Here is a 13,745-nt window from a genome sequence, read left to right as displayed (position 1 = left end):
GTTGTATCTTGAGAACCTAGATGAAATTTATATGCCATAGTGATATACAGGATTTTAGCCTATGATTTAACTTTGACCAATCTACATTACTTTTTACTTTTATCTCATTTATTGAGAAAGGCATAATTGTTACGGTGTTGGCTTGAAACTGGTTGAAAAGGACTTGAGTCCTTCCTTATTTTACACTTACATAGATAGGATTCTTGAAACATAGGATATGGTGGAGAGCATTTGTGTAACCATTCTAGGTTAGGAGTAGGAGTTTCCACTGCTAAGACTTCTTGTTTAGATGCAAATGCTTTTCAAAATATGAAGAGTATTAGCATTACTGCTGCTACTGAGATGAATGAGCCTAAAGACAAAATATTTCATGTTGTGTGTGCCTCAGGGCACACAGACTAACGTAGTGACATCCCTGAGAGGCCAAGAAAGTGCTGCAGGAAGTCATATTTACTACTACAAATATACTTGTGAAGTGAATTTTTGCTCATGCTGAGTTAACTGTAAAACCTGAGAATAGTGGGAATCAGTGTAGGAGCCTCCCATAATAGTGAAGACTGCTCCCATGGACATTAGGTCATGGAAGTGTGCTACTACATAGCATGTATCCTGGAGCACAATGTCTGGGGTTGAGTTGGCTAAGATGATTCCTGTCACGTCCCCGGACATGTTCCGGGGCCACGTCCCTGTGAGAGACATGCGGGATCTGGGGCGGGGCGCCAAGCGCCAAAGGGTTTGCTGGGTCCCTCCCGCCCTGGGCTGGGAGGTCGCCAACCCCTCCACCACCCCGCGGTACCCGAGACCTCCATTCCCCTGGCTGGGCGGGCAGCGGGGCCCTGCCGGGGCGGGCTGGCCGCGGGGCTGGCGGTAAGGCGCACGCGCCAGAGAAGCTGGGCCTCAAGAGGCAGCCCGCGGTCCCCAACCCTGCGTATGGCCATACCACCCTGAACGCGCCTGATCTCGGAAGCTAAGCAGGGTCGGGCTTGGTTAGTACTTGGATGGGAGACCACCTGAGAATACTGGGTGCTGTACGCTTTTTGCCTCCCGCCCCGCCTTCTCCTTTAGTCGCCCGGGGCTGAGGCCGCCTCCGCCCCGGCCGGGCACCGCTGCAGGCCCCCACCTCCGCAGGCCCCTCCCACCACAGCGCGCGCCAGAGGGGGCGCTCCCCGCCGGCCTGGCCGGGGCTAGGGCGGCCAGAAGGCGGCTCTGGAAGGCAGCGGCACACCAGACGCTCTGGCGGTGGCTGGCCCGGATCCAGACTCCGCCGCAGGGTCGGGGCTAAGATACACGCCCATGAGTGGAAGTGCCGTATGCGCTGTAGCTCTGTTTTTTAGATGTCTTAGGAAACACCATACACTTCTCCAGAGTGGCCGTTTGCAATTTACATCCCTTCCACCAGCATAACAAGGCTCCCTTTTCTCCATGGCTTATCCTGAATTTCTGGGTTTTACACTTTTTCACGATGGCCGTTTGACCGATGCGAAGTGAGACTTCTTTGTACTACTGATGTGCATTGCCCGCTTGTTTCGTTGGCCAAAAAGGGCGTATGCGTTTTTTCCCTGAATATATTCAGGGAAAAAACGCATACGCCCTTTTTGGGCCAACTGCATCATTGTTGAAATTCTGCCGCTTTTCAGGTGCTTTAAAGGCGACTCCAATCTACCTCTTGAAAACTGTTTCCTCCAATACTGCCTTGATCTCAAATCCTCTTCATTTCCTTACCTCAGTATATTTTTGGACAATTGTTATCATTTATAACACTGCAGGTTTGTGAATTGCAGTGCCCCTGAGCTCCATTTTTCAACTCGCCTTTTTGGAGTTGGCCGCAAAACCACAGGATTGCGTCAGGCCCTTTTCTGGTTCCAGGGGGCAGGCTGAGCCTTTGGTTAATTCTTCTTCCTGATTGGAAATTAGAGTGACATGTGCCTGTCCAAACACCTAGAGCTGGTCTCTCATTGGTTCCCCCTCTTCCCGTTCATCCTCTGGACAAATTGCAAACTGTACGAAACAGGAGGTTAAATAAAGGTGCTGATTCTCCAAGTGCGGAGATTGTTAGTAAAGCGGCTGGAATGGCAAACCCGAGCACCAGGGATGAAAAATGAGATGTGTTTTAGAAACATTTCCTGATCACACAATGTACCATCCTATGAGTTTCCTATGCATGTTTTAGCTGTAGGAAGATTCCCTTGAACCTGGAGAGTTGGGACCCATGGAATGGGTACCACGCAGTATTACTTTAAAGGGTCTGCATTTGCTCACCCAACCTCACCAATCCTCTTGGCCCCAAGAGTGTCCAGCCTTATGTCTCATCCAGTTGTGTGTCTAGATGTGGTCAATCAAGGTTTCATCACAGCCGCTGAAAGAATTTTGTAAGAATGTTTCTTTCACTGTTTGCTTTTTTAATTTTTATTTTTTTATAGTTTATTTTTTAATGGGGTTTAGCTGATTTTCAATGCTGTGTTTATGCCGTTTTACACCCAGCTGATTCACTTACAGAGAGATATCAATAAATACTTTTTTTTTTTCGTTACGCAGGCCTCTCACTGTTGTGGCCTCTCCCGTAGCGGAGCACAGGCTCCGGACGCGCAGGCTCAGCGGCCATGGCTCACAGGCCCAGCCGCTCCATGTCATGTGGGATCTTCCCGGACCAGGGCACGAACCCATGTCCCCTGCATCGGCAGGCAGACTCTCAACCACTGCGCCACCAGGGAAGCCCAATAAATACTTTTTAAGATTCTTACTAGGCAGATGTATTCTTCTGCAGTGAATAGGATGTGTTGAGTCCAGTTCATTGAGCAATGAGTAGGTCATGTCTATTACATATTTGGTTTATGGAACGGTATCTGTGCTCACTTGAAACTCTCGTTTTATGCATCACCCCACCTCACCTTTCCCCTTAAGCAGCCATAAGTGTGTTTTCTAAATGTGTGACTCTGTGTTCTGTTTTGTAGTTCAGTTCATGTGTAGCAATTTTTCGAAAACCCCGGTAAGTGATATGTTATCATAAGTTTCTTTTTCTGTCTGACTTATTTTACTTAACATCATCGTTCCTAAATATACTCATTATGCTGTTAGTAGCCTTATGATATTGATTTCATGGCTGAGTTATATTCCATTGTACATAAGTACCACAACTTGTTTACCCATTTTTCTCTTTCCTAGGATATTTTCAGTGTACCCAAGCCGAGGTCCTTGCAAACCAAGCAGCCCTAAACTTTGAGGTGCCCATGTTCTGTCGATTTTTGGTTCTCTGAATATATACGCCAATGAGTGGAAGTGCCCTATGCATTGTAGTTCTGTTTTTTAGATGTTTTAGGAAACACCATACACTACTCCAGAGTGGCCGTTGGCAATTTACATCCCGCTCATCAGTGTCACAAGACTCCCTTTTCTCCATGGCCTGTCCTGCATTTCTGGTTTTTACACTTTTCCAGGATCGCCCTTTTGACAGATGGGAAGTGAGACTTCTTTGTAGTGCTGATTTGCATGTCCTGCTTGTTTGGTTGGCCAAAAAGAGTGTATGCATTTTTGCTAAATATATTTAGGAAAAATATATGTTTTGGCCAACTGCATCATTTGCGAAGTTCTGCCACTTTTCATGTGCTTTAAAGGCGACTCCAACGTACCTCTTGAAAACTTTTTCCTGAAATTTTGCCTTGCTTTAGAATCTTTTTTGTTGCCTTACCTCAGTGTATTTTTGGAAGATCGTTATCATTTATAACCCTGCAGGTTTGTGAATTGCAGTGCCCCTGAGCTCCATTTTTAAGTCCTCTTTTGGGAACTGGCCACAAAACCACAGGATTGCTACAGGCCCTATTGTGGTTCCAGGGGGCAGGCTGAGCCTTTGGTTAATTCTTCTTCCTGATTGGAAATTAGAATGGCATGTGCCTGTCCAAACACCTAGAGCTGGTCTCTCATTAGTTCCCCCTCTTCCCGTTCATCCTCCTTACAAATTCCTAACTGTACAAAACAGGAGGTTAAATGTGCTGATTCTGCAAGTGGGGAGCTTGTTAGAAAAAAGGCTGCAGGGGTGAACCCGACTACCAGGAGCTGAGGAGATGACGTGTCATTTCCAAACTCTTCCCGATCAAACGGTGTACCATCTTCTGGGTGTCAGGCATGTTTTAGCTGTAGGTAGAGCCCCTTTCATGTAAGGAGAACACCAGGGATTTTTCCAAATCAGTGTCTCCCCGAACCCCAAATTGGGAAATTTTTAAGCTACGGGTACATGTATGATCATTAAGGGCCTTGGGCAGTAGGCAGAGTCCGAGCTTTAGATGATTGAAATCTTCAGGGCAGAAGAGCTCACCATCGACCTCCTTTAGGTTACATTTTATCTATCGTTGATAGATGATGTAGATATAGTTATGTATTCTTTTGCAGATTTTTTCCCCTTATAGGTTATTACACAATATTGAATGTTGTTCCCCGTGTTATACAGAAGTTCCTTGTTGACGATCTATTTTATACATCACAGTTTGTATGTGTTAATCCTAAACTCTTAATTTATCCCTCCTCCCGCGTTTCCCCTTTGGTAATAATACGTTCTAAGATTTTATACTTCTCAGATATGGGGGAGTTGAAGGAGAGGTATCATTTTCAATGGAAAAGCAATCAAAACAAGATTGAAGCTTCAGCCAAGATTATTAGATGTATTGTACATCGTTGGAAAGAAATCACGTCATTTCTCTAATGTTGACCTGACAGATAAGACAAAGCCCTCCACTGAACTTGCTTATAATAAAGTGATGGAAATATCAAATGGAAGTGTTAGAAACATCTTATTTTACATGAGCCTTACACACTGCTCTATGTTAATTACAGTTTGGCTCACACATCTGTTCATTGAAGGTACAATGTTCTCAATTTCTGTTACTGATCCTACAGAGTGGTCCCAACAAGGGTCCCCCTGCCCAGGGTCACTGGAGCCAAAAGAACGAGACTGAGTTTGCTTCAGAAGCAAAGGAAACTTTATATTTTGATCAGAGAATGGAGAGGTGAGAGCGTGCGCTCCCCCGTGGGCTGTGGGACAGGCTGCTGGGTAGGGATCCCGGCAGCCTCAGCGGGAGGGAGGGGGCAGAGCTCTCCACGGCCCGGGTTGGCTGGAGCTCAGGCTCTATGTCGCCGAGTCTGCACGGGGCCCCGAGAGCTGAGGTGTCGGCCCAGCCATTTTGCAGTAGGAAATCGGGTCTGAAGTGCCGGGTGTGGGACCTCTGCATGTGGAAACCTAGGAGCATGTGAAATTAGACAAAGCACAAAGGAAAAAAAAGGTTAGATTTTATTTTATTGCCCAGATTCTATTTTTATCTCCCAGGAATTTTTAGTGGGCTTTGCCGGCGACAAACCCCTCCTCTGCCTTTTGTCCCGTTCCTCATTCTTGGGGGGCTGAGGGTGCAGACCCCTCTTCTGCAACTGCTTCGTGCTGAGTTGGGAGTCCTCATACCTGTGGGGGAGGGGCAGAACTGCTCCCTGGCAGCCTCCAGGTGAGGTTGATTGTCCCCAGGCCTCCTCTCTCACTGCTTGTCTGCCTGAGCACCAGCATTGGACGTGCTTAGATTCTAATGACTTTTAAGGGTCCAGGAAAGAGATGTGCAGAGTTGCTGGGGGGCGGCAGCTTTACCCCACCCCACATTTGTTTGGCCACATTAGGCTGAGGGTTTCTGCCAGCCTAGATGCTCTGACCAGTAGTCTGCGCTTTCTTCAATTAGGCCCCTGAATTAACGTACAAACAGCACCAGGTGTCAGAGCCCTGCCTGCTCAACTCCCAGACAGTCCAGGGCCGGTGATGATCCAGGACCATGACGGCCACTGAGTCAACGGCCTTTTGAAGTAGCCAGGAGTCCAGCCGGTCTCATTGGCTGCCGTCACCGCGGTGTCTGTAGGCTTTTCTATGGTGACAGTGTTATTTACGGTTTCCCCGCCAAGCTTATTAGCTCCGCTCTGGGTGCAGTAAGTCCTGCAAGCAGTAGTCTGCTCTTTTGGGGCACACTCTTGTTGTTTTCTGAGAGAAGCTCCAGGTCAAGTGATGGTCACACGAGTCGTCATGGGGGTCTGTTGCCCCCGGTTGTCTCTCTGGAGGCTGGAGTTGGAGGGCCTCCTCACTCAAGGTCAGTGTGCCCACGGAGCAATCCCTGCAACTTCAGGGCCTGGTGGGTGGTTAGGATCACCACGTGGGGTCCTTTTCTCTTGGGAGGGACCTGGCCTTGCAGGCTGCTGATTTCCAGGTTTTTCGATACCCCCAGTATCCTGGCCGGATGAGGTGGCGGGCCAAGCCCTTGGTGACCGTAGTTTCTCCTACCTGGAGGGCATTCTTGCGTTGTTCCATTTCAAGTGGTCCCAGTTTTTGCACTGATACTCCAAGGGCGATTCACCTTCGACTGGGAATGTAAAGGTCAAAGGGTTTAGTTAAATTAGGGAGTTCCAGGGCAAGGGTCTGAATTGACTGCTCTTTCCATTCTTCAATGGCCACTTCTGGATTCTATTCAAAAGGATCATCATCTTTTCCTTTCAGTGTTTCATATCGAGGCCCAGCTATTAGACTGTAGTTAGGATCCAGATGCAGTAAACCCCGGCCTCCCCAGGAACCCCTAAGCTGTCTTCTAGTTTTAGAAGGGGTACGGCTGCAAATGGCTTCTTCCCTTTCCTGGGATGGCATTCTCTGACCTTCTGTGAGAGTGAAGCCCAGGCAGGTCACCTTAGTCTGTGATATTTTAGCCTTTTTCTTGGACACCTTCTATCCTTTATTGGCTAAGTAGTTCAGAGACCTCCTTAGTAGGGCTGGCGATCAGAATGTCATCTGCCTATTGAAGGAGGGTTCCCTTTTCCAGAGGTAGAACTTTTAGGTCTTTAGCTAACGTTTCCCCAAAGATGGTGTGGGAATTTTTGAACCCTTGGGGCAGGACGCCTCAGCGGTATTGTTTCTGTTGTATGTTGAGTCCTGCCACTCACAAGCCAAAACTTCTTGTGACTGGGATAATGGAATACAGAAGAAGGCATCATTGAAGTCTAATACAGAATAGCATGTTCTGGTGGATGGTAGAATGACCAGCAGTGTGTAGGAATTAGGAACTACTGGATATATATCCTCGGTGGCTTCACTGACTGTCCTGACATCCTTTACCAGGTCGCCAGCAGCCCATGAGGCTCTCGTGGTCAGGCCAATCTCAGGATATGGAGCTCACCTGGGCATGTCCCCAGCAGCCCACGGGGCTCTCGTGGTCAGGGCCCTCCCAGGATATGGAGCTCACCTTTGCAAGTATCCAGCAGCCCTCGGGGCTCTAGTGGTCAGGCCCCTCCCAGGATTTGGAGCTCCCCTGGGCAGGTACACCGGCAGGGCTGGGCACACAGGAACTGTGCCCATAGCCCTCATTGCAGAGCACCCCCAGCTCACCTGTTGGTCAGAGCTGTCCCAGAGCACCTCAGAGCAGAACTTGAACTAACAAACAGAGGCTCCAACAGGTTTGTGACCCTGACCTTCACTCTGAGCGGCCTCCCTCTGCCAGGTCTTCCAGAAGCTTCCACTGCAACCGGGGCACCAGGTCTTTGTCTCCACCCACCACCCCTCCTCTCCCTGACTCCTGGGTTCCTCTCATTAAGAGAGGGTCTTCTTGAAGTTGTCTCCCACTCATGGACCAGATAAAATGATTAGAAAACAAGCTAGAGCTGCAGCCCCTTGTCTATCCTGACCCTCAGGATGCCACACCTGTTCCTTGGACCTGGCCGGTGCAGCAAGGCCCATTTTCTGCAACTGTGAGCCCCTGAGAGGTGACGATTGGCTGACCTGGGCAGCCTGACCTGGCCGGCCAGCCCTTCTCAGCTGTGCCTGGGCTGAGGTCAATATAAACACCCCTCCAGGCAGCAAGAGTCCCTGCAGCTGTACCTGACGTCATATTCTCTGCCCTGTCAGCAGTCTCAGGGCTGGGCTTGTGGGAGGGAATAGGGCCTGCGGCTCTGTGGGTGCCCCAGTGTGAGTGGGGCTCTGCTGGACTTTCTGAAGGAGTTGCCAGGCTGCCACCTGCTAAAGAAGAGGATGTATTACCCATACCTGCCGCTGGAATTTCTCCCCGGGCAAAGGTGAGGAAGGAAAAAAAAAACAGTGAGGGCTGGGACAGGAGGGGTACGTCAGGCAGGGAAATAGAAAGCTTCCATAAGAGTGCCTGGGGCCAGGACCAGCCTGGCTGACCTCCAGGCACCAAGTCGGCCTGTGTACCGTGGCTGTTGTGGCTCCACGGCCCTTCCTCTAGGCTTTCAAGTACTTGCACACATTTTTACCTGGTAAGAGTGGGAACAGTTCAGTAGCAGCTAGCCTGGGGCTCAGCTCACGTTTACTCAGAGATGCCTCGGCACTGTCCCCCAGCTTTGCAATGAGGACGCTCCTTGCGGGGGCGCTGCTGGCTGCATGGGAGACGATTCCCCACCTCTGACCAACTTCAGAATTGTTCACCACTGGAGCAAGTGCCCTGATAGGGTTTTCCTCTGTATGACCAGTGGGTTATGTTTTTCTTCTTTTTTGGTTCAAGGTAGGTTTTATTCCTCTTCTTGCATTTATAGATATAAACATGGAAATAATTCATTCATATAAATATGTCTATGGGAAGGAAAATGCTTTTTTCTCTTTTTTAAATATTATTGTTTTAATTTTTGAATTTAATTTAATTTATTTTTTATACATCAGGTTCTTATTGGTTATCTATTTTATACATATGTGTGTATATGTCAATCCCAGTCTCACAATTCATCCCACCACCACCACCCCTCCACTTTCCCCCCTTGGTGTTCATACATTTGTTCTCTACATTTGTGTCTCTATTTCTGCCTTGCAAACCGGTTCATCTGTATCGTTTTTCTAGGTTCCACATGTATGCGTTAATATTTGTTAATATTTGTTTTTTCTGTTTCTGACTTACTTCACTCTGTATGAGAGTATGTAGATCTATCCACGTCTCTACAAATAACCCAATTTCATTCCTTTATATGGCTGAGTAATATTCCATTTTATATATGTACCACATCTTTTCCATTCGTCTGTCTATGGGTGTTTAGGTTGTTTCCATGACCTGGCTATTGTAAATAGTGCTGCAATGAACATTGTGGTGAATGTGTCTTTTTGAATTATGGTTTTCTCTGGGTATATGCCCAGTAGTGGGATTGCTGGGTCATATGGGAATTCTATTTTTAGATTTTTAAGGAACCTCCGTACTGTTCTCCATAGTGACTGTATCAATTTACATTTCCACAAATAGTGCAAGAGGGTTCCCTTTTCTCCACACCACCTCCAGCATTTGTTGTTTGTAGATTTTCTGATGATGTCCGTTCTAACTGGTGTGAGGTGATACCTCATTGTAGTTCTGGTTTATATTTCTCTAATAATTAGTGATGTAGAACAGCTTTTAATGTGCTTCTTGGCCATCTGTATGTCTTCTTGGGACAAATGTCTGTTTAAGTCATCTGCCCATTTTGGGATTGGGTTGTTTGCTTTTTTTTACTGTTGAGTTCCATGAGCTGTTTATATATATTGGAGATTAATCCTTTGTCTGTTGATTCATTTGCAAATATTTTCTCCCATTCTGAGGATTGTCTTTTCATCTTGTTTGTAGTTTGCTTTGCTTTGCAAAGCTTTTAAGTTTCATTTGGTCCCATTTGTTTGTTTTTTATTCCATTACTCTAGGAGGTGGATCAAAAAAGATCTTGCTGTGATTTATGTCAAAGAGTATTCTTCCTATGTTTTCCTCTAAGAGTTTTATAGTGTCTGGTCTTACATTTCAGTCTCTAATCCATTTTGAGTTTATTTTTGTGTATGGTGTTAGAGAGTGTTCTAATTGCATTCTTTTACATGTAGCTGTCCATTTTTCCTAGCACCACTTATAAAGAGACTGTCTTTTCTCCATTGTATATCCTTGCCTCCTTTGTCATAGTTTAGTGGACCATAGGTGTGTAGGTTTATCTCTGGGCTTTTTTTTTCTTTTACATCTTTATTGGAGTATAATTGCTTTACAATTGTGTGTTAGTTTCTGCTGTATAAAAAATCAGCTATACGTATACATATAACACCATATCGCCTCCCTCTTGCACCTCCCTCTCACCCCCTTATCCCACCCCTTTAGGTGGACACAAATTGCCGAGCTGATCTTCCTGTGCTATGTGGCTGCTTCCCAGTAGCTATCGATTTTACAATTGGTAGTGTATATATGTCCATGCCACTGTCTCACTTTGTCCCAGCTTACCCTTCCCCCTCCCTGTATCCTCAAGTCCTTTCTCTACGTTTGTGTCCTTAATCCTTTCCTGCCCCTAGGTTCTTCATGAACTTTTTTTTAGATTCCATATATATGTGTTAGCATACGGTATTTGTTTTCCTCTTTCTGACTTACTTCACTCTGTAGGACAGACTCTAGATCCATCCACCTCACTAGAAATAACTCAATTTCGTTTCTCTTTATGGCTGAGTAATATTCCATTATATATATGTGCCACAACTTCTTTATCCATTTATCTGTCAATGAACACTTGGGTTGCCTCTATGTCCTGGCTATTGTAAGTAGAGCTACAATGAACATTGTGGTACATGACTCTTTTTGAATTATGGTTTTCTCAGGGTAAATGTCCAGTAGTGGGATTGCTGGGTCATGTGGTAGTTCTATTTTTAGTTTTTAAGGAACATCCATACCGTTTTCCCTAGTGGCTATATCAATTTACATTCCCACCAACAGTGCAAGAGGGTTCCCTTTTATCCAATAAATGTCTCTCCAGTATTTATTGTTTGTAGATTTCTGGATGATGGCCATTCTGACTTGGTGTGAGGTGATACCTCACTGTAGGTTTGATTTGCATTTCTCTAATGATTAGTGATGTTCAGCATCCTTTCATGTGTTTGTTGGCAACCTGTATGTCTTTTTTGGAGAAATGTCTATTTAGGTCTTCCACCCATTTTTGGATTTGGTTGTTTGTTTTTGTGATATTGAGCTACATGAGCTGCTTTTTGGAGATTAATCCTTTGCCATTTGCTTCATTTGAAAATATTTCTCCCATTCTGATGGTTTTCTTTTCATCTTGTTTATGTTTTCCTTTGCTGTGCAAAAGATTTTGTTTCATTAGGTCCCTTTTTTTTTGTTTTTGCAGTACACGGGCCTCTCACTCTTGTGGCCTCTCCCGTGGTGGAGCACAGGCTCCAGACGTGCAGACTCAGTGGCCATGGCTCACCGGCACTGCCGCTCCGGGCATGTGGGATGTTCCCAGACTGGGGCATGAACCCGTGTCTGCTGCATTGGCAGGTAGGCTCTCAACCACTGCGCCACCAGGGAAGCCCCATAGGTCCCATTTTTTAATTTTTGTTTTCATTTCCATTTCTCTAGGAGGTGGGTTTAAGAGGATCTTGCTGTGATTTATGTCATAGAGTGTTCTGCTTAAGTTTTCCTCTAAGGGCTTTATAGTGTCTGGTTTTACATTTCAGTCTCTAATCCATTTTGAGTTTATTTTTGTGTATGGTGTTAGGGAGTGTTCTAATTTCCTTCTTTTACATGTAGCTGTCCAGTTTTCCCAGCATCACTTACTGAAGACACTGTCTTTTCTCCATTGTATACCCTTGCCTCTTTTGTCATAGATTAGTTAACCATAGGTACGTGTGTTTCTCTGTGCTTTCCATCCTGTTCTATTGATCTATATTTCTGTTTTTGTGTCAGTACCATATCGTCTTGATTACTGTAGCTTTGTAGTATAGTCTGAAGTCTGGAAGTCTCAATCCTCCAGCTCTTTTTTTTTTCCTCTAAAGACTGCTTTGGCTATCCAGGGTCTTTTGTGTCTCCCTACAAATTTTAAAATTTTTTGTTCTAGTTCTGTAGAAGATGCCGCCGGTAATTTGATAGGGATTGCATTGAATCTGTAGATTGCTTTGGGTAGTATAGTCATTTTCACAATATTGATTCTTCTAATCCAAGAACATGGTATATGTCTCCATTTGTTTATATCATCTTTGATTTCTTTCATCAGTGTCTTATAGTTTTCTGAGTACAGGTCTTTTACTTCCTTCGGTAGGTTTATTCCTAGGTATTTTATTCTTCTTGTTGCAGTGGTAATGGGATATTTCCTTAATTTCTGTTTTTGATCTTTCATTGTTAGTGTATAGGAATGCAAGAGATTTCTGTGCATTCATTTTGTATCCTGCAACTTTATCAAATTCATTGATTAGCTCTAGTAGTTTTCTGGTGGCATCTTTAGGATTCTCTATCTATGGTATCATGTCATCTGCAAACAGTGACAATTTTACTTCTTATTTTCCAATTTGTATTTCTTTTTCTTCTCTGATTGCTGTGGTTAGGACTTCCAAAACTATGTTGAATAATAGTGATGAGAGTGGACATCCTCGTCTGGTTCCTGATCTTAGAGGAAATGCTTTCAGTTTTCCACCATTGAGAATGATGTTTGCTGTGGGTTTGTCATATATGGCCTTTATTATGTTGAGGTAGTTTCCCTCTATGCCCACACTCTGCAGAGTTTTTTTATCATAAATGGGTGTTGAATTTTCTCAAAATCTTTTCCTGCATCTATTGAGATGATCATATGGTTTTTATTCTACCATTTGTTAATATGGTGTATCACATTGATGGATTTGTGTATATTGAAGAATCCTTGCATCTCTGGGATAAACCCCACTTGATCATGGTGTATGATCCTTTTAGTGTTGTTCGATTCTATTTGCTAGTATTTTATTGAGGATTTTTATATCTATATTCATCAGTGATATTGGCTTCTAATTTTCTTTCCTTGTAGTATCTTTGTCTGGTTTTGGTGTCAGGGTGATGATGGCCTCATATAATGAGTTTGGCAGTGTTCCTTCCCCTGCAATTTTTTGGAAGAGTTTGAGAAGGTCGAGTGTTAGCTCTTCTCTAAATGTTTGGTAGAATTCACATGTGATGCCCTCTGGTTCTGGGCCTTTGTTTGTTGGAAGATTTTTTTTTTTTTTTTTTTTTTTTTTTTTTTGCAGTATGCGGGCCTCTCACTGTTGTGGCGTCTCCCGTTGCGGAGCACAGGCTCCGGACGCACAGGCTCAGCGGCCATGGCTCACGGGCTTAGTTGCTCCGCGGCATGTGGGATCTTCCCGGACCAGGGCACGAACCCGTGTCTCCTGCATCGGCAGGCGGATTCTCAACCACTGCGCCACCAGGGAAGCCCTGTTGGAAGATTTTTAATCACAGTTTCAATTTCATTGCTTGGGATAAGTTTGTTCTTATTTTCTATTTCTTCCTGGTTCAGTCTTGGAAGGTTATCCCTTTTGAAGAATTTGTCCATGTCTTCCAGGTTGTCCATTTTAGTGGCATAGAGTTGTATGTAGTAGTCTCTCATGATGCTTTGTATTTCTGTGGTGTCTGTTGTAACTTCTCCTTTTTCATTTCTAATTTTATTGATTTGAGTCCTCTCCCTCTTTTTCTTGAGTCTGGCTAAAGGTTTATCATTTTTGTTTATCTTCTCAAAGAACCAGCTTTTAGTTTCACTGATCTTTCCTATGGTTTTCTTTGTTTCTATTTCATTTATTTCTGCTCTGATCTTTATGATTTCTCTCCTTCTACTAACTTTGGGTTTTGTTCTTCTTTCTCTAGTTCCTCTAGGTGTAAGTTTACATTGTTTATTTCAGATTTTTCTTGTTTCTTGAGGTAGGTTTGTATTGCTATAAACTTTCCTCTTAGAACTGCTTTTGCTGAATCCCAAAGGTTTTGGATCATCGTGTTTTTGTTGCCATTTGTCTCTAGGTAGTT

General features: G+C 44.8%; 1 pseudogene; it reads left to right on the top strand.

Moving 5' to 3' along the window:
• The first annotated feature begins 926 nt into the window (after nucleotides 1–926).
• Nucleotides 927–1,035, top strand: LOC131766016 (5S ribosomal RNA; annotated as a pseudogene).
• The last annotated feature ends 12,710 nt before the right edge of the window (nucleotides 1,036–13,745 follow it).

This window comes from Kogia breviceps, chromosome 11 (assembly GCF_026419965.1).
Source record: "Kogia breviceps isolate mKogBre1 chromosome 11, mKogBre1 haplotype 1, whole genome shotgun sequence".
Lineage (NCBI taxonomy): Eukaryota > Metazoa > Chordata > Mammalia > Artiodactyla > Physeteridae > Kogia > Kogia breviceps.
Note: the sequence above shows the minus strand (reverse complement) of the source record. Positions and strands in the feature narration are given on the sequence as shown.